This window comes from Lepidochelys kempii, chromosome 18, assembly GCF_965140285.1.
Source record: "Lepidochelys kempii isolate rLepKem1 chromosome 18, rLepKem1.hap1, whole genome shotgun sequence".
Classification (NCBI taxonomy): Eukaryota; Metazoa; Chordata; order Testudines; family Cheloniidae; genus Lepidochelys; species Lepidochelys kempii.
In genome coordinates this window covers 12470322-12477286 of record NC_136397.1, presented here as the reverse complement: position 1 = coordinate 12477286, position 6965 = coordinate 12470322, and positions in this window count along the sequence as shown.

Here is a 6965-nt window from a genome sequence, read left to right as displayed (position 1 = left end):
GTTGTAGTCCAAGTTCTTCTCTTGCCTTCAGAGGGTTTGCCCCCTCTCACTTATGGGCTGTGATCTTGACCCCTCCCTTTTTATACGCGCAGAGTCAGAAGGAGTAACGCCCAAGGAATGAAGCCCGCCGCATTCTGTCACTTGCCCGTGATAAAGGATCTGAGACTGGAGCTGGCAGAAGATTCCCTTTTAAAGTTATCTATCCCCTTCCTGGCCATCTCTGGGGTGGCGAAGGCTCATCAGCTCCAGCGGGAATGACAGCACGAGGACTGTGGCTGCAAGGGCCGCATTCCTGTTGATTTGTCTCAAGAGGTTTCACACTTCAAAGGTGTGAGAGAAGCACCGAAAAACATCCCCCTTTATCTCTCAGCAGTGCCTCTGGATTCTTGTTCCTTAACGATGGAAACAGTGAGGCAAGTGTTGGACAACTGGCCAGCAAGCCTCGCATGGGCATCGTGGTGGTGTCCCGATATATGAGGGAGGCACTGAGAAAGGATGGAGGAGAATTGGCTGCAGAGCTACCATTAAAGCCAATGACCTAGACACGTGGGGCCAGATCCTCAGCTGGTGTAAATCTTTGGGGCCAGATCTATATAGCTTGACTGAGCTCCATTAATTCCTGCACCAGCTGAGAATCTGTCCCATTCCTTGCAGACCCAGAACCGTTTAACACTCCTGTCAGTGTGATAACAGTGCTTCCAGCTCCTACTTCCGGAGTCCTGGGATTTCATTGAAGAATGGTGCCAGGAAGGGAGCCGGAGAGGGGTAGTCAAGTGTGCGGGAGGAGAAAAAATTCTTCAGACACTTTTTTTTCGAAAAGATCCAGCCTCCTTTTTTGAGCAAAGACTGCAGCCCGGGTGGGAGAGGTGTGTAGGGTGCCAGGGCAATTTTGTATTTCAGACCCGTGTCTTGTAACTGGACTCTGTAAATGGAAGGACAAGACACTGTTGGATTTTGAATGTCCTTTCACGTTTACCACTAGAATACATTAGCAAGTGATTCTGGCGATGTTACTGTCGCATTTAAGGAAGAGTCAGGTGTCATTCGGATAAGGCACGGGGGATTCTGTAGGACTGGGCTCTCCGGCCAGCTGCCTCTGGCTCCCAAGGGGACCTTAGTCAAGTAATGGGATCTCTCTGCCTCAATCTCCCCCTTTTGGTAATGGTGGTGATAACACTTCTTTCCCTCCTGGGGTGTTGTGAGCTTTAGCTGCTGTTTATAATGCGTGCGAAGAGTCTCGGGTGAGGAAGGGGAGATATTTTCGGAGATATTAAGCTGCTTCCGTGTCTGTGTTATACCAATAAAATAAAAACCAGCAGGATCTTATTAAAGAGGAAAAGGCAAAATACCACATTTATTGTGAATACAGAAAGAATCATAGTAAGCAGTTAGTTATAGCTATAACATTCCATTCAATCTCATATTTATTCACACATTCATTCTTACAAACACACACACACAGGTTCTGCAAGGTTGTTATCATAGTTACCAGCCTTAGAGTTGCTCATGCCAAGCCACTGGCCAGGTGGCCTGGACATGAGGAGGGAGCAGGGCCTTGTCAGATGCTCATCTGATGCTCCTGGAAGTTGGTTTACGGAATCAGACCCCAAAGTTCTCACTTTCTAGAGTCCACTTTTATAGGAATTTCTTCCTATGCCAGTCTATGGGAATTGCTTCATCATGCTGTTGCTGAATCAATGAGCAGATGGCACATTCCTGATGGCTTCGTGCTGCTAGATTTTATCTTGTTCTTTGGTTCTCCCATTCTTGAGGTTGTTGGGTGGATTCCAGTCTGCCCTCCGGGGGGGGTCCTCTGGTTATTTCCACTTGACGCCTTCTTCAGCCGATGGACACTGGATTCTTAGGCTGGCACCTCCCTGATCATTCAGTTATTATCCACACCAAGCATCCATCCACATACATCCTCTATCTCTATTTTAATCACAATTGTTAATACAACAAAAGGGTGGGGAGTCTCTGGGTGCTGTTTCTGTTGTTACAGAGTATTGCTTTGAGTCTCTCTCTGTGTGAATTGCTTTGAGAACAGACTTGGTCTTAGAATGTACTAACGCAATTAGCAGCTTGCAAGTTTCACACATAGAGGGAGAGAAACAGTACCAAAAACCAAGAGACCTCTTCATTAGTAATACCCTGGAATTTAAACTATGGGGAATCAAACTCATTTGTGATTTTTATTACAGAACTTCTTTAATATGATCCAACATAATCCCCCTTTTGACACTAAGATTTATAATCGTCAGTGTCACTTTCTGTGTAGCCTATTCCAGAGAAGGTACTATGAGGCAATTTGAGTTTGTGATTCCAATTCATCCCACATACATGATCCTAGTGATGTATCTTTACTACAAGGTTCTGGGGCAATCGGCAAGGTGAGGCACACCCACTTTTGAGGAGTCCATTCGGTACAACCTCTAGTGTCCAATAGCTTCCCTCCCTCCCCAGCCCTCTGGCTTGAGGTCCAGGGTAGCCAGAAGGATCCCAGGTGTAATATGGGGAGTGGGTTAACCTTCAATACCTTTGCTTCCAGGGACTGTTGGTGTGCAATTTTGACGACAATTTCTCCCATTAACAAGTCTGGTTTTACAATACTGGAAACATATTGCATTCATTCATATTGATAAGTGTCAAACAATGATCTTTCTTTGTTTTAACAAATGCATCAAACCCTTCATGTTTCCCAATATGACCCAGAACATTTTGTGTTCCAAAGTAGCTAGGGCAAGTATCTGCATTTCAGTGCATCCCATAGCTATGGCTGTGTAGTTTCCTATTTCTAATTTTTTTTTTCTTATGCATAAGCCATGTGGTAGTATTAAGCCATTACCAAAGATTCCATCGGCCTTTTAGGTTACCCAAGACCAATTTGGACCAAGTCTACATTGGCATGTACTTGTTTTTGTATCAGGCTGTCCTGTAGCTGGGACAGAGAGCTTAATTTATTTTTAATTATCTGCTGGTCTTTAGTATTTTTTTTTTTAAATACACAACAGTGCTAGCAACAAGACAAAACATAGAACACAAAACACAATTTCTATTGTGACAGTAGATTCATGGTATTGGGATGCTCTTCAGCTGGCTTCAGCTTTTCCTGATTTTCTGAAAGACAAAAAGAACATGTTTCTACCCCTTTTGGGGCGGCAGATTATTGCTTAAAATATTTCTTTTACAAATACCCTTGCTGATTGCAGGCAAAACAGAAGAATTACCCCCACATTTTCCTGTTTTTGTTCTATAGGCACGCCAGGTTTCAATGGTTTCTATCTTTTAAGGGTTATGGGGAAATTATCCCACTGTTTAGTCATTAAATCCGTGAGGTGGGGTACCTCAGCTTCCCTTCTTATACAGCAGACCAAGTTTATAATGTTTTTCCTGCTGTGTTAAGCTTTAAGTTTATTTACAGGTAATAACTGAGAAGCATCATTACCATATGACCTTAAAGGATTTTTCCAAAAGTCATACACACTATGCATTGTTACAGGGGTACTTATTATCATTAAATTTCTTAAAATTACCTTTCAGAGTAACAGCTGCATTAGTCTGTATTCGCAAAAAGAAAAGGAGTACTTGTGGCACCTTAGAGACTAACCAATTTATTTGAGCACAAGCTCACGAAAGCTTGTGCTCAAATAAATTGGTTAGTCTCTAAGGTGCCACAAGTACTTCTTTTCTTTTTTTAAAATTACCTTGTTATCCCATGCCTTTTATTTAGACAATTTGTTTGCTGACCAGGTGTGTCCTTTATCTGCAGCTCCTTTGTGCTGCTATTTCTTTCCTTCCTTTATCATTTAGGTCATTTGCATTTTCACAGACGCTTCCTGCTTTTGGATTTAAAGCCATCAGCAGCTCAGAAACTCTATCTTAAAAGGGACACAATCAACTTTCACCCGAGTTTTGATTACTTTTAACTTCTGCTTCCAAAACACACAGCAATCTGAAAAAGAAAACCCAACCTATTGTGGCTCCCTTTGGAGCCCTAAGAGCATTTTAATTTAAGTAGCATGGTATGTTTGCATTTCTTTTACCCTGCGCATGTTCTGGGGCAAATGCACATTCCTTCCATAGTTTAACTTCTATAACATGATCCAGATCCATTTTTACATAAGGTGTAACTATTTCTCTTTTTTTGCTTACAGAGTTTTCATGTACGTTTATCAAAGTGACAGTCTGATTACTCAGAGCCATTTTAAGGCTCAGTGTTTGTAACACTGCTTCTTTTTGTTTTGTGCACCTCACCCCTGCTGTTGCTTCAGAGGGGCACTGTCTTTTTTTTAATTTCTTATTATTTATTTATTTACTACAGCTCTCATCTGCTATTTTTTTACAAAAACAAACAAACAAAAACCAAACAAACAAAAAGAATCCAGAATTTTTTTTTCTATTCTCTTGATTTTGATTGCCCTGCTGCAGCCACAACTTAAAAACATTTTAAATTTTGTAAAGCATTGAGTTACCTTTTAAGGGTTAAATACCAAATCCCAAAGCCAAACAACACTAATTACCTGTGTCTAGCAAAAAGGTCTGTCAGTTTTGCAACTTTGAATTAAAGACTCAAATGGATTTTTAGTGGCATTATTTAAAACAAAAACAAAACCAATTAGTCCTTAGAACTTTACATATTTACACACACACAGATAGATACATACACATTTTCTTTTCCTTAACATCCCTTCCACACTGCTCTGTTTTTTGGGTTTTTTTTTACATCTTACATTCCCTTTATACATTTGAGGCAGTTAAGTTCCAATAGAACTCACTTCTGTTCTTTTAGCAAATTTGACTAAATTGTCCAGTCAAATTATTTTAATCAGATAGTTTATTTTTGCCTGGCTAATACATTCCTTTGGAAAAGGGCCCATTTTTCCTTCAGAATGGTTGCAAAGAAACCAAGAATACTTTTTCCTTTTTAACATTTTCACAAAGTTTAGCTGCTTAATTCCCTCCAGCCTCTGCAGAGTTAACTTTTTTACTCTCTTTTCTCTTTGTCATTATGCCTGGGGGTGCCGTACATAGGACCTTCTCCCCCTTTACCTGCATCCCTCCAGCCTCTGCAGAGTTAACTTTTTTACTCTTTTTGTATTCCTGGAGTACCTCTTTCACTATTTTCAGCTGGCTTTGGTATTTGTAGCCAGCACCTTTCAATTGTCTGCTCCCTTTTCCGTTTGTGCCTTTTCCTCTTTACTTGAAGACAAGCGGAGGGAAGAATCCTTACAGGCCTCCCACAACAACCAAATTGCTGCTGCATCTCTTTTGGCAGCACGAGAAGGTTTGTATATGAAGATATACTGAGCCAATCTATCCTCCAGGTCCGAAATAGTGCAGACATCAGCTAGGGCTTGTTTAGTCCAAGGACTGTGCCCAAATTTTTGAAGGATTTGTTTAAAAGGTGTAGTTTCTTTAACAAAAAGTGAGGTTGGAGTTCCTTCTGACTCCATTCCTCCCTCTGGTACTGGCTTACCCTGTTTTCTTTTAAACATCTTAACATGGATATTTCAATCTCTTTGTCACTCCTGGTATTACTTAGCAAGTGACACAGCCTAGATTCTGAAATCATAGCTTAATCTATGTGTTTTTCCCCTGCTACCTTCCCGGAGGCCAGCAGGTCCGGTTAACCTGTTCTTCCCTGCTACCTTCTCGGAGGCCAGCAGGTCCCCTGCTACCTTCCTGGAGGCCAGCAGGTCTGGTTTAATCTGTTTCCCCTGCTACCTTCCCGGAGGCCAGCAGGTCTGATTAACCTAATAGAAATGCCTAGCTCTATAGAGCTGGCGGTGTGCACACCAATATTTACAATAACTGAGGATTTTTACCAATATTCCCCCTTTCGCAATTCTCCACCAAAATGTTATACCAATAAAATAAAAACCAGCAGGATCTTATTAAAGAGGAAACGGCAAAATACCACATTTATTGTGAATACAGAAAGAATCATAGTAAGCAGTTAGTTATAGCTATAACATTCCATTCAATCTCATATTTATTCACACATTCATTCTTACAAACACACACACACAGGTTCTGCAAGGTTGTTATCATAGTTACCAGCCTTAGAGTTGCTCATGCCAAGCCACTGGCCAGGTGGCCTGGACATGAGGAGGGAGCAGGGCCTTGTCAGATGCTCATCTGACGCTCCTGGGAGTTGGTTTGCGGAATCAGACCCCAAAGTTCTCACTTTCTAGAGTCCATTTTTATAAGAATTTCTTCCTATGCCAGTCTATGGGAATTGCTTCATCATGCTGTTGCTGAATCAATGAGCGGATGGCACATTCCTGACGGCTCCGTGCTGCTAGATGTTATCTTGTTCTTTGGTTCTCCCATTCTTGAGGTTGTTGGGTGGATTCCAGTCTGCCCTCCGGGGGGGGGTCCTCTGGTTATTTCCACTTGACGCCTTCTTCAGCCGATGGACACTGGATTCTTAGGCTGGCACCTCCCTGATCATTCAGATATTATCCACACCAAGCATCCATCCACATACATCCTCTATCTCTATTTTAATCACAATTGTTAATACAACAAAAGGGCGGGGAGTCTCTGGGTGCTATTTCTGTTGTTACAGAGTATTGCTTTGAGTCTCTCTCTGTGTGAATTGCTTTGAGAACAGACTCGGTCTTAGAATGTACTAACGCAATTAGCAGCTTGCAAGTTTCACACATAGAGGGAGAGAAACAGTACCAAAAACCAAGAGACCTCTTCATTAGTAATACCCTGGAATTTAAACTAGGGCGAATCAAACTCATTTGTGATTTTAATACTGAACTTCTTTAATATGATCCAACATCTGGGCTGAATTGTTACTTGGAATCGAATCCAGGGTGGCTGTTTTTGACATCAGCCCTTGATTTGCTGGGGTAGCTGTTTGCCCCAAGGGCAGCCTGGGGCTAGACAGTCTGCAGGGTGTTTGCCATTCCAAGCTTTGCCGAATCCCTCTCTCCCCTCCGCATCGCCTTACA